Source organism: Sus scrofa, chromosome 12 (assembly GCF_054392235.1).
Source record: "Sus scrofa isolate SSC_HxYL_T2T_F1_AM1 chromosome 12, Sscrofa_HxYL_maternal_Yorkshire_Landrace_v2.0, whole genome shotgun sequence".
Taxonomy (NCBI): domain Eukaryota; kingdom Metazoa; phylum Chordata; class Mammalia; order Artiodactyla; family Suidae; genus Sus; species Sus scrofa.
This window is the reverse complement of record NC_139394.1, coordinates 17,276,047-17,283,107: the sequence shown is the minus strand read 5'-3', so window position 1 is coordinate 17,283,107 and position 7,061 is coordinate 17,276,047.

Below are 7,061 nucleotides of genomic sequence, written 5' to 3'. Positions count from 1 at the left end.
TGCCAAGTACCAAGAATGGGAGGGGGGTGTGTGTGTGTATGTACCCTTGCTAATGGCAACAGAAATTGAACAATTTCACTTCAGCTTGAATCTGCCTGTGAGCTTTAAAAAATCATTATCACAGGATTATTAGCTTTGCTGGTCTACTGGCCTCTTGACTCTTGTTCAGCTATAATCAAAGGAGGGGCGAGAGGAGAAAAGAGAGATGCCCCCCATTGTTCCTTGCCATCCACATTTCCTCCTGGTCCATTTCAGAATCTAATAAAGCCTGACAATGAACTTGAAAGACAGTGAAAGGTATTTAATAAAAGGCCTTTTGGTCTAAACAATGATTCAGGATTTTTTGGAAGCAAGAGAGACAGGCTAAATGGCCTTTTCCACTCCACATCCCCTAAAGAGGATTGATGCATGTCTTTTATTTGTCTTAGGTCTGTACCTGTTGGATTTTTTTTTTCCAGCCATATCAACACTTTTCTAGGTTATCAATAAATGGAGTTCTCAAGGCTCTGCTATATTCCACAGTCTGTACCTGTTTCTCAGAAACATTTTACCCAGTTGTTCTTTCCCCCATCCGCTTGGCCAGCCCCTCTTTAGCTGTTTCTGAATCACCCGCTGCCTGTCAAGCACTGTGCTATGTATGGGCTAAGGGTACAAAGGTGAATAAAACATAGCCCAGGCCTTATAGGGCCTCACACTCAGATGGGATAGACAGGTACCCAAGCGACCATCCCCCAGTGTGGTAAGTGGGACTCTATGGCCCTAAAAGGGAGATCTCCAGGGAGGCCTTCTGAGGAGGGGGTATCGGAGCTAAGTCTTAAAGGACAAATAGGAGCTATTCAGGCAGATTTGAAAGAATGATCCAGGCTGATGATGGGGTTGAAAGCAAAGCAGCGTCTGATGACTCACTGACCTAAAAAGAGCATAATGTGATTGGATAGCAGCGTTCAGAGAGGACCCAGGCCATGGCTGCAGAGCCAAGGCAGTCTATGTTGGTTTTGGACCACTGTATTGAACTTATAGGGTTATCTATTAACGCTGAGCTCAGAGCCAACAGCTCCCTGTGACTCATGCCTGCATGATGCTTCCCTAATGTGTTTTTTGTTGTTGTTTTGTTTTGCTTTGGGTTTTTGGTTGTTTTTTTTTTTTTTTTTTTTTTTTTTTTTTTTGTCATTTTAGGGCCACACCTGCGGCATATGTAAGTGCCCAGGCCAGGGGTCAAGTCCAAGCGAAAGCTTCCAGCCTACACCGAAGCCACAGCAACTCGGGTTCCGAGCCGCCTCTGTGACCTACACCACCGCTCAGGGCAATGCCGGATCCTTAACCCACTGAGCAAGGCCAGGGATTGAACCTGCATCCTCATGGATACTAGTTGGGTTTGTTACCCCTGAGCCACGACAGGAACTCCCAGGACGGTCAGTTTTATTTTTTTTTTTTTTTTTTTTTTTTTTTTTTTTTGTCTTTTTGCCATTTCTTGGGCCGCTCCTGCGGCATATGGAGGTTCCCGGGCTAGAGGTCGAATCGGAGCTGTAGCTGCCAGCCTACGCCAGAGCCACAGCAACGCAGGATCCGAGCCGCGTCTGTGACCTACACCACAGCTCACGGCAACGCCGGAACCTTGACCCACTGAGCAAGGGCAGGGATCGAACCCGCAGCCTCATGGTTCCTAGTCGGATTCGTTAACCACTGCGCCACGACGGGAACTCCAGGACGGTCAGTTTTAAACACTGCTTCAGTGTAATGTAGCTTCCCATGAGTTCCCACATCCTTAGTCTTTTTTCTAAATTGAAATATGGTTGACATGAACTATTATGTTTCAGGTATACCACATAGTGATTTGACATTTGCATACATTATGAAATGACCACCACGATAAGTCTAATAACCATCCATCCCCATACAGACTTATTACAGTATTGACTATATTCCCATATATCCCATACAGATGCTGTATATTGTGCCTCATGGCTCCCTGTTCTGTCAGAGGTCAGCATGGACACCGTCTGTATTTGTCTGTGGAGGAGCCTTGAGAAATCACGGTGTCTTGAGCTGCCACTTGCTGACAGAAATGCAGCAGGCCTTGCTCAGCAATTCGTTCAGAGAACCATCTGGGCAGCTGGGGCTTCAGAATTTTCCAGAACAGAAAACAGAGCCATAAAGTAAAATCCTTGAACTGCTAAATCCAGGGACCCTCTGGGGCCAATTATTTATTTGAAATGCTGGACATGGGGCTGAGAGGTTTTATCGAATAGTTAAGCGGACAAGTAGACTCCTGTATAGGAGAAAAAGTTACAGAACACAGTTCCCTCCAAGTCTCATCTTATAGCTGTCCCAGTGACTTCACAGGGAATTTCCTTGATCAAAAAAGTATAATGCTTAGAATTTTATTTTTATTTTTTGTCTTTTTCTTTATTAAAGTATAGTTGATTTAGACTTTTATTTTTAAAGAATGTATGCTCCAAACTGCCTGGGTGGTACCTAATGCCAAAGTTCTTTTTTTTTCAATTTTGTTTCAACATTTTGTTTTCTTTTTTTTTTTTTTTTTCTTTTTAGGGCTGCACCTGCAGCATATGGAAATTCTCAGGCTAGGGATCAAATCAGAACTACAGCTGCCGGCCACAGCCACAGCCACAGCAACTTGAACTCTGAGCAGTGTCTGAGACCTACACTGCAGCTGGCAAGGCGAGATTCTTAACCCACTGAGGAAGGCCAGGGACTGAACCTGCATCCTCATGGATACTAGGCAGATTCTTTACCCACTGAGCCACAACGGAAACTCCCTGTTTCAATTTAATTTTTAAAAGATGGATTTTATTTTGAGAGTGGTTTTAGGTTCCAGCAAAACTGGGTAGAAAATACAGAGTTTCCACACACCTCCAGCCCCCTCCCATACACAGCTTCTCCCACAATCAACACCTACAATCAACATCCCGCATCAGAGCAGTACCTTTGTTATAATCCATGAGCTCACACTGATACATCATTATCACCCAACATCCACAGTTTACTTTCGAGTTTATTCTTGGCGTTAGACATTCTCCGAGTTTTAACAAATGTCTGACAACACATACCTATCCTTGGAGCATCATATGCATAATTTCACTGCCTTAAAAATCCTCTTTTCGGAGTTCCCCGTCGTGGCTCAGTGGTTAACGAATCCGACTAGGAACCATGAGGTTGCGGGTTTGGTCCCTGCCCTTGCTCAGTGGGTTAAGGATCTGGCGTTGCCATGAGCTGTGGTGTAGGTCGCAGACGAGGCTCGGATCCCGAGTTGCTGTGGCTCTGGCGTAGGCTGGCTGCTACAGCTCCGATTCGACCCCTAGCCTGGGAACCTCCATATACCTCAGGTGCGGCCCTAGGAAAGGCAAAAAAAGACAAAAAAAAAAAAAAAAAAAAATCCTCTTTACTCCACCTCTTCCCCCTTAGCCTCTGACAACTGGCGACCTTTTTACTATCTCCATAGTTTTGCCTTTTCCAGAATATCATACAGTGGGGATCATACAGTATGTATCTTTCTAGATTGGCTAGCTCTGAATACGTAAGATCAATATGAATTAATCAGTCACCTGCAAAACACTATAGTGAAAGGAACTTACAGTCTCAGTTATTTTATTCCCCACACAAAGAAGGCATTTAAATGTTCATTGAAAGGATAAACAATCTCCTTCTCTGATTAAAAAAAAAAATCAGGACACTAATAATAATCAGTAATAGTACTTAGAACATAGTACTCCTTAGAAAAACAAATTTACTCTGAATACAGAACAGCCTGTAAAAAAATTAAAGTACGAAGCCAGCCCATCATGACACGCGACTCAGGTCTTAATATTTTGGTAACTTTTAGACCTCTTATTTTTTCCAGTTTTATGACGATGTAATTGCCATACCACACAGTGTAAGTGCAAGGTGTATAGCATAGTGACTTGACAGCTGTATTCTGTGAAATGATTACACAGGCAGTTTAGTTAAGATCCATCACCTCATATAGTGACAAAAAAAAATCCTTTTCCTTGTAATGAGAACTTTTAGGATTTACTCTCTTAGCAATTTTCAAATATGCCATACAGTAGGTTTAACTATAGTCACCATGCTGTATAGTACATCCCACTGTTAGAGTTCTGACTACATCTTCCAAAGACTGGGATTTTGTAAGTGATGTCACAGTTTAAGTGAAAGTTAACGATCAACTTGATTTCAAGTTCTATATTTGGGGCTCCCCTCTGTGCACTCCCCAAATTACCTGACACCCCCCCACCCCCACCCCAGGCAGGGATACCCAGAGTGTCTGGGCAAAGCCAAATATAAGGAGAGGCTGACCTCATGGATCTGCTATGCCTGGTCCCTATTTCTGGGCCCCAGGGTCATCCTCACATTTCTGACAATAGAGCTACCCTGCTGAGTCATGTGTAACGGACGCCCTCGTGTGCAGTTTGCCCTGCTTCTTGCTGGAATCCCGAAAACCTAGACAAGGGGCAATGGTCTCAGCCAGCTAATGGAGGGAAGGAGAGGTGGGAAAGAGGCATGCAGGAAATATAAAGACAGAAAGGAAAATTTGAGCCTAAGCAAAAATTAGTGAGAGGTAAGTCCAGAGGAATAAAGGCATGGAGCTGCCTCCCCTTAAATAATTGAGATATTTATAAATTTGCCTATAAATTAACTCACATTTCAAATGCAACAACAGGAACTGACATTCAGGGTATCTTGGATATGGTTCCTTTTGTATAGTGAAACATTTGTCTGTAATTTTTTTTTGGTCTTGTTAGGGCCACGCCCACAACATAAGGAGGTTCCCAAGCCAGGGGTCTAATCGAAGCTGTAGCCGCCAGGGCCTACACAACAGCCACAGCCACAGCAATGCAGGATCTGAGCCGAGTCTTCGACCTACACCACAGCTCATGACAACACCAGATCCTTAACCCACTGAGTGAGGCCAGGGACTGGACCTGCGTCCTCACGGATGCTAGTCGGGTTTGTTACCACTGAGCCATGATGGGAACTCCCGTCTATAATGTAATGTTAATATTTTCTCTCTCTCTCTCTTTTTTTTTTTTGGCTTTTTAGGGCACACCTGCAGCATATGGAAGTTTCCAGGCTAGGGGTCTAGTTGGAGCTACAGCTGCCAGCTTACACCACAGCTACAGTAACACAGGATCTGAGCCAAGTCTGTGACCTTCACCACAGCTCACGGTAACACCGGATCCTTAACCCACTGAGCAAGGCCAGGGATTGAACCCGAATCCTCATGGATACTAGTCAGGTTTGTAACCTGCTGAGTCACAATGGAAACTCCAATACTTTTGTTCTAATCTAGCTATATCATATTGATATTCCCATACACTGGCTCTGAGAGAGGGCTGTGGCAGCTTGCCTAGCAGACAATTAGGCAGAACAAATACATTTAGGCTGTCTAAATATGCCCCGAATCTGGGCCTCTGACTTTATCATTGAAAATAAAGGAAAGGCGCTCTTGAAGGCTGTTCTCTGTTTCAGCAGAAAATGTCTTGTTAGGCAAAGTGTTTTCAGAAAATTGTTTCTTTCTTTTTTTTTTTTTTTTTTTTTGTCTTTTTGCTATTTCTTGGGCCGCTCCCGTGGCATATGGAGATTCCCAGGCCAGGGGTCGAATCGGAGCTGTAGCCACCGGCCTACATCAGAGCCACAGCGACGTGGGATCCGAGCCGCGTCTGCGACCTACACCACAGCTCACGGCAACGCCGGATCATCAACCCACTGAGCAAGGGCAGGGACCGAACCCGCAACCTCATGGTTCCCAGTCGGATTCGTTAACCACTCGCCACGATGGGAACTCCGAGACTTTGTTCTTAATAGATATTTTTATATCACGGTACATGTGGTACAGAGATCTCAAAATACCATTGATGTTGACCTCGTTTCTAATTATGAAAGTCATTAAACCTACTGCCAGATTTTGTTATTTTGTTCATTCATGAAGAAGCAGGCTGGTTCTCTGGGAAGCAGATTCTGTGACAGAGGCTGGCATGCAAGAGGTTAAGCATAGGTGGTGCCTTTGGGATCTATATCTGGGGAAGGGACGGGGAGGGAGCAGGGTTGTACAAGCTGTGATGCAGGACCATCAATGGCTTTATCCGACCACATGGGGATCTCTGGAGCCAAAACGGACCATCAGTTTATCTGCCTTGTTGAAAGTTTATCTGCCCACCTATGGTTGAGAGGGTGGGGGTGGGGGGGTTGCCCCAGGCCTTCTTCCCTAAGGGAGCTGTGCCCTGATCTGTGGTAAGCAGAGTAATATCCCCACCAAAGATGTCCATGTCTGAATCCTTGGAGCCTGTGAATATGGCCACCTCATATGGCAAAATGTATTTTGAAACTGTGATTAAATTAAGAGTCTTGAGATGGGAAGATTATCCTGGATTATCTGGATGGGCCCAATGTAATCACAGGGATTATAAATGAGACAGAAAGACAGGCGTGTCAGAGTCAGAGGAGCTTTGACAAAAGAAGCAGAGGCTGGAGTGATGTGATTGCTGGCTGGGGGCCACAAACCAAGGAACGCGGGCTGCACCCAAAAGCTGGGAAAGTCAGGGAAACAAATTCTCCTTCAGAGGCTTCAGAAGGAATGCAGCTCGACCAACACCCCACAAGGTTAGCCCTTGAGATCCATTTTGGACTTTTGACCTCCAGAACTGTAAGACAGATAAGTTTGCTTTGTTTTAAGCCACTAAGTTTGTGGTAACTTGTCACAGCAACAACAGGAAACTAATATACTTTCTCAGGCTATGTTTAAAGTCACTGATTTTTTTTTTTAAGGATACACCTGAAGCACATGGAAGTTCCCTGGCTAGTGGTGGAATCAGAGATGCAGTTGCTGGCCTACACCACAGCCACAGCAATGCAGGATCCGAGCAGTGTCTTCAACCTACACTGCAGCTCATAGCAACACTGGATCCTTAACCCATCGAGCAAGGACAGGGATTGAACCTGAATCCTCATGGATACTAGTCGGGTTCTTAACCTGCTGAGCCACGACGGAAATTCCTTTTTTTTTTTTTTTTTTAAGTATAGTTAATTTAAAATGTTGTGCCAAT